Source organism: Malania oleifera, chromosome 3 (assembly GCF_029873635.1).
Source record: "Malania oleifera isolate guangnan ecotype guangnan chromosome 3, ASM2987363v1, whole genome shotgun sequence".
Lineage (NCBI taxonomy): Eukaryota > Viridiplantae > Streptophyta > Magnoliopsida > Santalales > Ximeniaceae > Malania > Malania oleifera.
In genome coordinates, this window is record NC_080419.1 from 80,127,431 (window position 1) to 80,143,068 (window position 15,638).

Here is a 15,638-nt window from a genome sequence, read left to right on the forward strand (position 1 = left end):
AACCTGGAGATTATATATAACTACATTCAATTGTTTCATCATCTACAAAAAACCCAAAACAAAAATAAATAAATAAATAAAGATAGCAAAAAAAAGGCCTCATGCATTGCACACCTCTGCCATGGCACACACAAACCACATGCCATTGAATACAATGCCATGTGTCACGGTCCAACTATTTTCACACCCTTGTGAAGGGCCGTGCGGCGTTATTTAAAACACTCTTATTTAATTAGCCAGCCAATCGTTTACCAACATTTATCCACTAAACACTTTCATTAGCATTCAATCAAATGACAGCGAAAACAGTAAATATTCATGAAAGCAGTGGCAAGCAAACAGTAAACATTGAATCTACGAAATTCATTAACAACACCTCCGTTGATATCGTGTGTTTAGCGAGGGAGGCAAGTAGGCTAAACACGTTGATAATAGTTAGTGAGTTTTACAATGACTGATGAATAATCACCCTTCCCTAAAGAGGTTTTAATGTAATTATCATCCTGGCACTAGGAAACATCAAAGTGATCGAGGAGTCATACTGCCTTATTTGGTATACAAAGACACTACTAGTAGAAAATAACCCTACACTATTATTTACATGATGGAAACCCATCCCAAGCACACGAGATAAGCGGTCATAGGCAAGCATAATGCCCTGAACAAGCTTAGCTCGTGACATTCTCCCCCACTTATGCGGTCGAAGTCCTCGTAGACTTTGGCGGTAGGTACACTTCAACTCTGTCCCCGAACCTTGGCATATCTTCCACTGAAATCTAGCTGATTTCTTTGTCATCAAGGCAATTTCACTTCACTATGAACTTCTGGCGCTTCTTTCTTAAGGATATGAACTTTCTGTCTGCAAGGATCTCTTCAACGACAACGATATGTCTGTTAGGTTGCATTGTCTTCAACTCTGCTCTATTAGACTGACTTTTGCTCAGGTCATTGGTGTCGGCATTGAATGGCTTGATGCAGCTGACATGAAACTGCGGTCTTCTCCCCTAATCTGCCCACTTCTCCATCTGCTTAGAAGCTTTCTCCATATTGGCTCGGACAAACTCTGTATTCTGTCTTCATTCTCTAGTGAAGATGTATGCCCTGGGACTCTTTCGTTTGTACGGTTCGCCCACTGTGTGAGGTAATAGCGGCAACTGGCCTGTAACAAGTTCAAAAGGGCTCTTGTTGGTTGTTGAGCTCCTTTGGGCATTGCCACAGAACGGAGCTACATCAAGTAGTTGCACGCCATTCTTCTAGTTGTCATTGACAAAATGACACAAGTACTCTTTCAGTAGCTCTCTGAATCTTTTCATCTATCCGTCTGTTTGTCGGTGATAACTCGAAGAGATGTCAAGATGTGACTTGAATATCCTGAAAAATTCTGTCAAGAAGTTGTCAGTGAACATTAAGTCTCGATCACAAACAATAACTTGGGGAAAACCCCAAATCTCACAATAGTCACAAGGAACAATTGTGTCGTCTCCTCTACCGAACAGTACTTTGGTGCAGCCTTGAAAGTACCATACTTCTTCCGCTTTCCCTTATCTTGTTGGAAAGTGAGACAAGTTTTGATATAATCAACCACATCATCCTGTGTGTGCGGTCAATAATACCTCCTTAGTAGTCCTGTCATTGGAGTCATTCTCCGCGAATATCCCTCAATGAACTTCTTGCAATATCTAGTAAGCCCAAGAAAGGAATTTTCTTCTTCAGGTGTCAGTGTCAATTTTCTTCATTTTATTTGGGGTCGGATAAGTGACTAGCTTGGGTTGATCAGATCCATGTCTACCCTTAAAGCTGCAGCTAAATGGTTACATAAAGAGGTTAAAGGATTTGGAATACAAGCGGTAGGGAAGAGAGTTGGATTTGCAACCACAGTCTACTTCTTATGGCACTTTAGAAACAAAAAGAAATTTGAAGGAGAAGACGTCTTGATTGAGGAGTTGGTAAAAGTAATTCAAAGACATGTGTTTAGAGTTGTATTTGATAGGTTTAATTTGTATTCTTATGAGTAGGAGGTTGAATGTAAATGTATGACTTGTTTTGTAATGTTTTTGCTTTTTGGCCATGATGGACCTAGGTATGCCTAGGTTGCTATGTAACTTTTAAATGATTGCTATTGTGATTGGGGTTGTTTCTCCCCTTGATCATGGGTATGCCCAGAGTACATTGTACATATTCCTTTAATCAATATATTTACCCATTTGATAAAAAAAAAGAAAGGAACACAACTCCTTCACTGTCGTGGGGATCTTCTGTTCTTGAATCATCCTTACCTTCTCCATACCCCTCCGGATACGACCTTGTTCAACCACATGACCAAGGAATTTGTTGCTCCGCTGACCGAAAGAGAACTTCCCTTTTTTCACATCTAGACTGTTTCCCCTCATCCCATCGAACACCTTCTGTAGATGCTCTTCATGTTTCCCCTGAAACAACACCGATGCTCCCAACGGTGCTTTGGAAGGGTGAACACATCCCACTTCCAATTCATCAAGCTGTTTCCCCAACTCTACTATCTCAAGAGGCGCCATCCGACATGGCCCTTTGGTAGGTGGTTTCACTCTTGATAACAACTCGATCTCATGCTCCACAATCCTTCATGAAGGCAAATTGTGAGGCAGCTTATCTGGCAATACCTCCTTATCCTCATCCAACACCACTTGGATGGTCGTAGGCGCCAGCTCTTAGCCTACTTCTTTGTCTACCACCACCATGGCTAGATGTGTCTGCTCACCCTGACCCAATCCCTCATTGAGTTGTATGGCTGAAAGGGACTTCCCATCGTCTTCTTTTGTTGCGATGACTTGCACCATGTATGAGTGATCTCCTATCAGACACAGGGAAACAACCGAAGGCATCAGCACTAACCTCGTCCCCCTTAGGAACTCTATTCCTAGAATGACTCAAAAGTCATCCAATGGCACTGCTGTGAAATTCGCATAACCTTCCTACTGTCCAAGCTTCACAATCACTTGCTTGGCTACTCCTAGAGTAGGCTGGGTTGCAGAGTTAACTGCTTTCATGCGTCATGTATCCTTCTCTAAGGATAAGTTGAGTCTCTATGCTTCCAACTGCGAAACAAAATTGTGAGTAGCCCCCGTATCCACCATAGCGCGGGTACTCTTCCCATTGATCCTCAAGTTCACAAACATTAATCCTTTTGCTCGTGTTACTTTCGGTGCTTTTTCCTGCTTTTCCATGCGCTCACTAGCCGCAATGAACCCACCCTCGGGACATGATCCTTTTCCTCCTTGCTTCCCATCACTTTTCCCGAAGTGAAAGCTTGTAAAGTATTGAGTAATCCCTTGTGTTGACACTCACTTACTCTGTGAGATCCACCACACAAGTAGCACAAAATTTTACTCTTCCCATTTCCATGGGGTGTGTTGAACCCTTGAGACGACGAAACTTCCGTTGAGGTTGATGATTTAGAGTCGGCTCCCCTACTTTTAGGTTTGCCTTTCTTGAAATACTTTCCACTGTTTCCCTCTCCGCCAAACCGTTTGGACAAAGCGGTATCATCGCTAGCGTAGTTAGTCAAGCGTTCTGCAGCAACTTGTGCAGTTGACAAGTCTTTAACCCTTTCCCTATGAAGTTCAGTTCTTGCCCATGATTTCATTTCCTCTAGAAAATAAAACAACTTTTCCTTTTTCGACATATCTTGAATACCCAACATCAAAGTAGAAAATCGTTTCACATATTCCTTGATCGACCCTGTATGCTTGAGATCTCTCAGTTTTCTCCTTGCATTATACTCAACATTTTCAGGAAAGAATTGGACCTTGAGCTCTCTCTTCAAGTCTGCCCAACTATCGATTACACAGCAGTATTCACCTTTGCCTGTTCTGAGGTCATCCTCACAACGCGAAAGTACTGCTCCACATCAAACAAGAAGTTCTCTAACTCCTTGGCATCACGGGCACCCCCATACGTCTTGAGTTCTGGTACCTTGATCTTGCTAACTCCCGGAGTGTTGGAGTTTCCCATAGCAAGAACTATCAGATTCACCTTTGCATCTAGATCAACCATCCACGACTACAAAGTTTCAACTATGTGGCAAAAGTCCTCTGACATGTCGCCTATCAAATCTGCTTGATGTTTTTGTGATCCCATCACTTCATCAACAAGTTCTCTCTTCTGGGCCACCTCTGCGGCCATACTTTTGGTTGTTGCCTCAACTTGTGCTTCTAGCACGTTGATCCTCTCAACGTTATTTGGTGCCATGATCACTTACCAAAACTTTCCAAATCCCATAACGAAGGCAATCGAATTCACGTAACAACTCAACCTTGGCTCTGATACCAAGTGTCACGGTCCAACTATTTTCACACCCTTGTGAAGGGCCATGCGACGCTAGCTAAATCACTCTTGTTTAACTAGCCAGCTAATCGTTTACCAACATTCATTCAAGAAACACTTTTATTAGCATTCAATCAAATGACAGCGGAAACAGTAAGCATTCATAAAAACAGTGGCAAGCAAGCAGTAAACATTGAATCTACGAAATTCATTAACAACACGTGCGTTGACATCGTGTGTTTAGCGAAGGAGGCAAGTAGGCTAAACACGTTGACAATAACTAGTGAGTTTTACAATGACTGATGAACACTCACCCTCCCCTAAAGAGGTTTTTATGTAATTATTATCCTAACACTAAGAAACATCAAAGTGACCGAAAAGTCATACTGTCTTTTTTGACATATAAAGACACTACTAATAGAAAATATCCCTACACTAATATTTACACGATGATAACTCATCCCAAACATATGAGATAAGTGGTCACAGGCAAACATAATACCTTGAACAAGCTTACCTCGTGACATTTGCCATAGCAACACCAAAGCTATTTCACTGATCATTGCATACCATGCCATGGCACATACCGAAAGACCATTTGGAACTAAAAGAGTAAGAGATTCTGTTATTTCTATTTAAAATATTGGGCAGCCAGTCATGCACCAGTGAATATACACACATCATCATCTGAGTAATTGTCAGACATAGTCATCAAATTAATAATTAATTACAGTATCTTACCGGAAAAAAAAAGGGCAAAATAAAGAAAGAACACCGTCACTGAAAAGTATCATCTTCACAAAAAAATAAATAAATAAAACACCCTTGTTTGGCTGGTATGCTATGTGGTCAGTGTTTTTCATGATCACTATTCATCTTCAACTACCAAAAACAAAACAAGAAAAAAGAAAAAAAAAAAAACTGTTCATCATATTTTGTAAAGAGTTCTTCATCTTCAAAAACAAAAAAGTGCAACTCCCTTTTAGTATCATGCCCATCAGTGTTGCTATGTATCGGTGCTAGTGTTGAAGAAACTACTGGGTGTTCAGCTGGTTCCTTGAAACCATCAATAAGCATGTCAAAAATCGCTAAAATATAGTTGAAGACCATATAAATAAGGAAACAAATTATTTGAGGCGATTGTCGTCCCACATTCAGCATCCATCTAACATTGTGTTGTCTTCCTTGGCTAGTGCTAGATCTGGTTTGGCTTCAAAATGTTGATGCTGCAGATCTTCTGTTATGCCTTATAATACGTCCACATGATAGCACATGAAACTAATAAAAGCATCATAAAGATAGTATGTCCACATGTTAAATCTCAATCCTCACATAAACTGAAATAATAAAGTAATTTTTCCCTGAACATTCTTTGTTTCCTTCATGCTGTAGTCCTAGTTCACAGCATAGTCCCTACTTCCAACTTTGTTCTTGCATCTAGCTTGTGATCCAGTTTTGTGGCGTTGATTTCTTTGTGAATCATCAATTTTGCCTATAATGTATTGCTTAAGCCTCACATTTGCTTTGGTTAAAGTAAGCATTCTTTCTGGTTAACTCTTGCAATATGAAATGTGTGTATTGGTCATCTTGAAAGGTTTTGAGCTGATTGAGATTCTATCTTATTAACAGCAGAGGCAAACTACTCTCTTTTCGGCTACGCAGATTAAAGAGGTACATTAATCTTAGCAATCTATTCTTTCTTCTCTGGGTTTTAAACTAATTTAAGCTTTTCTTCGTTTAATCATTAATGGCAGCTCTGTTGTGCTTTGTTTTGAGCAAATCCTTTTTATCTATGCAATAGTTTGAACAAACATTTTGATGTTTACACAACTTTATGTTTTGTCTCGTTGGAGAATTTTTTTTGCAGATTCAATTTTTTGATTCAATTTTTGCATTTTAAAATATCATAATTGTTGTTTTTTTTTTTGCAGATTCGGTCGAAAAATTCATTCTTCAAGACTTGCATACCACTTTATGTTTTATTTCGTTGGAGAATTTGTTTAACTTGACAAAAGGATAAAATGGCGAGGACCAATGCGAGGATAGCTAAAATGGAACTCATAATATGAGTTTTATTTTATAAAGTTTGCTGCACTGAATTTATCATACAATTTCACCTTACAAGCTCATATGTGGTTAATTAAGTCTTAAATATTATATGAATTTTAATCCGATTATGATTTTATTGAAAAATATTTTAATTAAAATTTATCATTATATGTAACAACAATTAAAATATAAATTTATCATACAATTTCAAAATTAAATTATAAATTCATGATGTGGTTTTGAAATAAATTCACTTTATTTATGGCCAAGGGATTTTAGGATAATAATTATGAATGAACTTATGCTCCTTCTAATTGATAGAACAAAAAATATATATAATAATGATGATAGAAATTAATTTATATTAGTAGTTACAAAAATTGTTGATCCAATTACGTTCAGCAGTAATACAATTTTTTAATTTAATTATCATTAGTTACTCCAAACATTAAACCACAAATTTGTCTTGTAGTTTTAAAATATAAATAATTTTGTGTATAGGTTAATTAGTTTTAGAATATCAGTCAACTTATTAAATTAAAATCTCTTGAAGTTTTAAATTTCAAATTTATAATTCTTTGATCTAAATAACTTTTTACAATTTCATTTATGGTTAACTAAGTTTTAAAACTTATATTAATTTTTTGCAACAAAAATGAAATTATAAATTTATCATACAGTTTCAAAAACTAAATCATAAACTCATGAAGTGGTTTTGAAATAAATCCATTTTATTTATGATTTTGGGATTTCAAGATAATAATTATGAATAAACTTATGTTCCTTCTAATTAATAGAATTAAAAAATATATAATAACGATGGTAGAAATTAATTTAAATTAGCAATTATAAAAAACTTTTAATTCAATTATGATTAGTAATAATAGAAAATTTTAGTTTAATTATCATTAGTTATTATAAACATTAAATTACAAATATATGTTATTGTTCCAAAATATTAATAGTTTTCTTTTATAGACTAGTTTAAAAATATTAATTAACTTTTTAAATTACAATTTATGGAAAATTTTAAATTTTAAAATTACATTTTGAACAATTATTTAATAGTTGACGAAACAATTACTTAGTGTTAACTTTGGTGTATTCCCAAGAGGGGGTGAATTGAAATTTTAAAAAATTATCACTTAAGTCAATCGATTTAACAGCAGTATTACACAAACGTAAGGTCTGTCTATGCAATTTCAATATGTACAGATAAATATAACGTGCATAAATTAAATCATGCGCAACATTCAAAATATAACATACACGTGCGGAAATATAAATTGCGAAAATATAAACAAAGCACACATGATATGTTAACAGAGTTCGCCCAACTGTGCCTACGTCCCCGCCTCTAGCTCGCAAGTCTAAAGATTTCACTAATGCTCACTTGATGGGTGGAGCGACACCGGTTACAATCAGGTCAATTAAAGGGGTTAACCTCAACCAACACGTCTTACTAGGATGGAGCACATAACTTTCCTTACCGGGTCTAAATCAATCTGGGACTATTCAATAGGGCTAGTCTCCCTTTTCAGACCCGTACCTGGAATACAACAAATGTATAATACAATTTTTGTGTACACAGAAATATGCTTCTCACACTAAGCATATATGTACTACAATATGCGCAAATAATAATCAATCCACACCAAACATGTAAGAACTCAGTGGTGTATATGCACAATTTACACTCAATATAATGATTATACTCAGTCAAACACAAGAATGTTCAAGCAAGCTAATCTTTGAAAGCAAAGTATACGAAATTTCAATATCAGATTAGTGTTTCAAAGATGCTAGCAATATTATTCAAACGAACTCAAAAATATTTTCTCAAATTGTATCAAGCACAAAAGTTGTTTGAAAACAAGTTTTGTAAAATATTTTACACACAAAAATAATTACTTAAGGAATCTTGCAATGACAATGCAAAGATCCTCAAGTTAAAGAGTTTTCCCAGCACAAGATTTATCAAGTTAAATTCGTGGGAAGAACCCTAGCCAAACTCTCAACAAAAATCAAACAATACAAATATCAATGAGAGTATAAGGTTATTTAGGATAAAGCACTGATAATCTAAACACTCTCTCTAGGTTTGAATGATCAAAGAAAACGAAGTAGAGGAGTATTTGGGATAGTATTTGAAAAAATAGGCTTTTTAAATTTGAGAGGATATTTTGTTAATGATCTTCCTAATCTCTCTCTAATTTTTACAAGTGAGCTCCTATATATAGAAGTTGGGCAAATTATGACTGTTTAGGACATGTAGGGTATTATTAGGATTGTTTAAAAACATTTAAGCATAATTAACCTTGTTTAAAAAATTTAACCACGGTAAAAATAATTTGCCAACTTGAGAGCACTGGTCGACCGGATGCGAGGGTCAGTTGACCAAGTGACAAAGTTTGGTCGATTAGGAGAAATTTGAATTGAAAGTTTGGTCGACCAGACAAAAGATTCCAAGGCGATTTTTCCATTTCCGCACGAATCGGTCGATTAGGACACTTTGAACTAAAAAGTTCGGTCGACCAGACAGTTGTGGCATCTCCCGAGGACCTTCGGTCAACCAGAGCATTGAATTATTTTCCTGATCAATCGATCGAAATGTTAAAGTGTTGACCAGGGGATGTTTAGTTGACTAGCATAATTGAACTGGTCTTGTTTGATTGACTGAGTCATGGTCAAATTGTTGATCCAAGCCGGTTCAATCAACCGTGGGATATAGTGCTTTCAAGTACAGTCGACCGAACATGCATTTTTAATGCATTTCGGTTCTATTCCTTATGTATATGAACTCGATTCATATAATGATTAATGTTTAAGTCTATAGGGCATTTTTTTATAAATTATAGGAAGTCCTAAGATTAGTCTGGGTCTTCTTTTTGACGCCAAAAAAATCCGACGTCGGTCGATCAAAGGGTGATCCCTAAGGTCTTTCTAAGGTCATGATTTTGTGTAGGGACCTAGAGTCATTCTAAGGTCTTTGAACTTATAGTTCCTACATGCTTGATAAGCATTAAATATTACAGACCTTTTTCCTATTTACTATTACAGACCCGAATTGAATGATAATATAAATTGCAACATCAACTAATCTTCAGGGTCTTCAGGTTTCAAGCTTTCACGTGCCATCAAATATGAACTTGCTAATAAGAACCTGCACACAAACTTGAAAGCCATCAAATACAAAGAGTATTTGTGTATTATCAAAACTGGGAATGACCCATATGGTCAACAATCCCCCCCTTTTTTGATGATGACAAATACTTGTCTATTTCTCTCCCTTTTAGTAATAAGAAAAATGGCCTAAATAAACATTTAAGTATATAGACAAATAATCATCTAAATACAAGATATGTTTGGGAAAAGGTTTTTAGAAAATTCGGCAGCATGCCATTTGAAAACAAAACATTTTTCCTAAAAATACCTGTATACAAGTGACTTGATTGAGTAATATATTGACAATATATTCACAACTACTTACTCAAACAGTTCAGTATTCTCAACACATAAAATAGAGTTATAACTTTTAGTCATTTAAGAAATATAATAGTCATATAATGTAAAAAGAATGACAAAGATAACCTCAGCAATTAAGCACACAAACAATATAACTGGTTATTAAAATATTCAAGTGACATGAAACACGTAGTTAAACCAAAAATATACACAAACCATTGCAAATGAAACATATCATAAGACTCGTGATGGATTTGAGTTAAAAGCACACGACATGTGATACCAAATAGAAGGTTTGAGCATAAAAGCAGTCTAACTAGTTTGCGTGTGTTTTCAAGTGACGTTACCAACCAGTTATGCAATTTTGAAAAACATATATGTATATAATAATAATGAGGCAAGAGGGAAAATGGTTTTTTTTTGAAATTTGATCTTGCCAAAAGTACGTGTAAATAAATATATATACGTATATAATTAAAATATACATCTCCTTTTTAATGTTTGCAAAATGGTGCTGGGGGTTGCTTGCTGAAAAAGAAATTTTAATTTAAAACAAGTAAGCACAAATTTTCTGGTTTGCCAATTAAGCACATACTAAAATATAACCAAAAAGCCACAACCATAATAATCCTAAAAATTTAACAATCACATGCAAGATCATATGGCAAATCAAATAACATGTGGCAAAGAAATATATATCAACTTAAGATTTTCATAAATGCCATTTCGGTTAAACACATGCCACAGTGAGTTCACAATAGATCTAAGCTAAAAGGTGTTGGTGAGCATAACATGATAAACATTTTAATTTAAGATGCTCCTCCTATCGATTTGAATTATAGCTTAGATGTAATACCTGCTTATACCGGATAGAGAATTATTTCATTATGCCAAGTAGTATAAGCCATCAATTCTAATCTTTAAAATCAACTATACTGAGTATTTGTCAATTGCATTTGTCACTTGATTAGTATAGTTGTTCCTAGAGAATTAAGGCATGCAATAATGTTCATGACCCAAGAACATTCCATATCAAATCATAAGCCTTTAAGCACTAGATATAATGTTTAGGATATTCTCAAGAGCTTCGATATTCAGTAAACGAAAGTGATGCATATGGATCATTTATGCGCTTCCTATAGAGATGGATTTGAGCCTTTCTAAACGGTTGATGATTATGCTAGGATGAAGTTTAATTATTTATTTGGTTTCATTCATCCTTTCAAAAATGTTTTAACATTATTTTTATCATAATCATCTTTAGCACAAGATTTTATTTTGGGAGAATTCCTGTCGAAATTTTGGCAACATGTCGTTTGTAAATTGGACATTTTCTCATAAAACCTGTACTTGATAGGTTCGATTAAGCAATTTATAATTAAGTTTAAGGCACACGAGAACCTATATCTGCTACCAGCATGAAATACACAACATACTGCATCAGTCATGCAGATGGCGTTCCATACAAGCATGCAAGTAAATAAATTTCTGCAACAACCTTGCAGACGGCGTTCCATGCAATCCAGTATTATCAAACAATATATTCAATAATAGTTCACAATACTAGATAATCACAAATCACTATCCATCAAGATATAATATGAACAATAAACAACAGTGGATAGTTATGAGTTTAGTATAGTATTGTTATTCATTAAGGCATATGGACATAAATGTTACGAGATAAAGAGAGCATTTTAATTTATATAAATATGAAGGATAAAAGCTCCCCCTGAGTTATGCATTCAACTCATTTTATGCCTTTTTCAATTTTTCGACTTCTTAAGCCAAGTACCCTAAGATTTTCAATGGTTTAATCTTGGCGTGAATGCTTTAGGCTTATTTGAACAAAAAGTCACAACATATATTCGTTTAAGTGTGATAAGTCTATGTCTGCCTCTTTTTTTTTAATAATATTTCAACACGTGAGAGAGGCTCGAGCTAGAATGGCTTTCGACTTAAAATTGCACATGCATAGGTCTACTTGAATTTTATACATTGATCTAGATTGAGACCTAGGCGATCATATTAGTCATTCAGTTCATCTCTAATTACATAAAGCTCTAAAGGATATGACTTAATGATTTAAGAGTTTGTGAAGGTAAGATAAATAAATGCTCTTTGTAAATTTAAATCACTAATGGGTATGGAAGAGTATTTAGGACAGATAGGACATTTTTCAAAATATTTCTGTGATGGTAATCATGTCCATGCTTGGGCAAAAGAGCATATAGGATATGTGAATGTTGTGAACAATGCTCTTTGGTGATTGGAAAGTATCCTTTAGATATTATGACAATTTGGAACAAGGATACAAACCAAGGAAAGGATGAATCTATACCTGATATGATCGTGGTTTGGTAAAGATTTCGTATGGAGGGATTAAACCAAAATTAAAGGATTTACAATTTAAACTCAAAGAGACCAATCCCCTAATGGATGCCTCTAATTTGGTTATAGCTGTGAGAAGCACTCAATATGCATTAGTCATTTATGATCAATAGTGCTTTAAGCCTAGAGTGATGACTTGATTTTGATTTAGGCTTTTCACATTCAAAAGTGAGTTTAGGGTATAGTGATATATGATATAAGATGGAACCCCAACACTCAATTTTGTGCAATGGACAACAGTGGCTTAACTTAAAGTATTATATTTAAGCATGGGTTAAGCATTTGGAAATATGTACCTAACAAAGATGCCTAGTCCATTTGGAAGTGGAATTTATCCAATTTTTGAATTAACTTGCTAATCTTATGATTCTTAGTATGGCAAAAGTGCACAGTGAATACATATATTAAAAATTTTCATTTTAAGCACAAAACACTTCCTAAGCTTATAGTGATCACAACCCCTAAACCTAGGAACTAAGGGAAAAATTAAAATATTTATACAATTTCTATTGAAATCCAATCTTCCTTAGATCCTACAAGGTTTGCCTTGTTGATTATCCATTTTATTTCCTTTTCTAAGCCTCTGACACTTCTAAGTAGACAGTTAAACCACACGTGCCCTTTTCTTTCATGAAGTGAGCATATTTTGTATATAAGTGAATTATGCTTATTTAAACTCTTTTTGCTTGATGAGGCATAAGGATGCTTATGGGATTTATTAAATGACTTTGAACCCTTTTTGAATTTTTTTTTTTTTTTACTCCTAAGGGTTTAATTGAACTAATCTTCTCACTTGCAACCTTGGATGTTGATTCAAAATCATTTTCCATTTTTCCTTCTAAACAAGTGATTTTTAGGACCTTCCTAATCTTTCTCTTTTCTAGGATGACATGATATTCTTTTAAATCTCCTAGTTGTTTAGCCAACCTTTTGTTTTCCTTTGTCAAGAATGTCTTCTGATTAGACACCCTAACTAGAAATTTGTGCATTTTAAATAAGGTCTTTTCTAGTTCTAAGGAGGAAGGCATGCTTTCAACAATAAATTCAATATATGATTCATCAGAAGATATATCATAATTATTACATGAATCATTGCACGCTTTGTCAATAGGATATCACAAGGAATATCAAATGATCCATCAAACGAATTAACACAATAATTTTCACATGAATCATTGCATGCAATAACAACAATATTTTCACAAAGATCCACAGATGATTCTCCATATGATATTTTGCAATAATCAACATAAGAATCATCAATTGCATAACAAACTGAAACAGAAGGTGAATCATATACCTCCTCATTGATTACTAGCTCATGATTCGCCACTACCAAATTATCTAATCTTGGAGCTTCTAGAGTGGCAATCTCCTTTTACTGGGCCTCTCCATATCTCTTTTCCAGCTCAACCCAGATCTCCTGTGCACTACTATATGCCATAATCTCATGAAAAATATCAGTATCTAAAGCACAGTACAATAAGTCCATGGCATGTGAATTAATCATATCACAATCATTTTCATTTATTTGTACACATCTTCCCTTAGCAGTCACAAGTCAGACCCTCCGGTCCATAAATTTTAAAAATATGCTCATTCTAATTTTCCAATAGGTATAATTTACACCACAAAACACTAGAAGACTGGTGACTGACCATCCCTCTCCGAATACACCAATGCGAGCCATTGCGGTCTTTTGCAAAAACATTTAAGTCTAGTGCAATGAGGTTTTGATACCAATTGTTAGCTTTGGTGCATTCCTAAGAGGGGGGGGGGTGAATTGAAATTTTAAAAAATTATCGCCTAGGTCAATCGGTTTAACCGCAGTATTACACAAACCTAGGGTCTGTCTATGCAGTTTCAATATGCGCAGATGAATATAACGTGTGTAAATTAAATCATGTGCAGCATTCATAATATAACATACACGTGCGAAAATATAAACAGAGCACACACAATATGTTATCGGGGTTTGTTCAATTGTGCCTACATCCCCGCCTCTAGCTCGCAAGCCCGAGGATTCCACTAATGCTCACTTAACGGGTGGAGCAGCACCGATTACAATCAGGTCAATTAAAGGGGCTGACCTCAACCAATACATCTTACCAGGATGGAGCACCTAACTTTCCTAACTGGGTCTAAGCCAGTCCGGGACTATTCAACAGGGCTAGTCTTTTTTTTCAGGCCCGTGCTTGAAATACAACAAATGTGTAATACAATTTTTACGTATACGAAAATTTGCTTCTCACACTAATAAGATATATACTACAATATGCGCAAATAATAATCAATCCACACCAAACAAGTAAGAACTGTAAGGTCAGTGGTATATATGTGCAATCTACACTCAATATAATGATTATACTTAGTCAAGCGCAAGAGTGTTCAAGCAAGCTAATCTTTGAAAGCAAAGTATATGAAATCTCAATATCAAATTAGTGTTTCAAAGATGCTAGCAATATTATTCAAACGAACTCAAAAATATTTTCTCAAATTGTATCAAGCACAAGAGTTGTTTGAAAACAAGCTTTGTAAAATATTTTACACACAAAAATAATTACTTAAGGAATCTTGCAATGACAATGCAAAGATCCTCAAGTTAAAGAGTTTTCCCAGCACAAGATTTATCAAGTTAAATCTGTGGGAAGAACCCTAGCCAAACTTTCAACAAAAATCAAACAATACAAATATTAATAAGAGTATAGGGCTTTTTAGGATAAAGCACTAATAATCTAAACACTCTCTCTAGGCTTGGATGATCAAAGAAAATGAAATAAAGGAGTATTTGGGATAGTATTTGGCAAAATAGGCTTTTAAATTTGAGAGGATATTTCATTAATGATCTTGTTAATCTCTCTCTAATTTTTACAAATGAGCCTCTATATATAAAAGTTGGGCAAATTATGACCGTTAGGACATGTAGGGTATTATTAGGATTGTTTAAAAACATTTAAGCATAATTAACCCTGTTTAAAAATTTTAACCACGGTAAAAATAATTTGCCAACCTGAGAGCACCGGTCGACCGGAAGCGAGATTCAGTTGACCAAGTGACAATGTTCGGTCAACCGAGAGAAATTTGAACTGAAAGTTCGGTCGATCAGACAAAGGGTTCAAAGGCGATTTTTCCATTTTTGCGCAGTTTGGTCAATCGGGACACTTTGAACTAAACAGTTCAGTCGACTAGACAGTTGTGACATCTCGTAAGGACCTTCGGTCGACCAGGGTGTTGAAGTACTTTCCTGGTCAGTCAACCGAAAGGTCAAAGTGTTGACCAGGGGATGTTTGGTGGACTAGCATAATTGAACTGGTCTTATTCGGTCAATCGAGCCATGGTCAAATTGTTGACCCAGGACGATTCAGTTGATCATGGGATATAGTGTTATCAAGTACAGTCGACCGAACATGCATTTTTAGTGCATTTCAGTT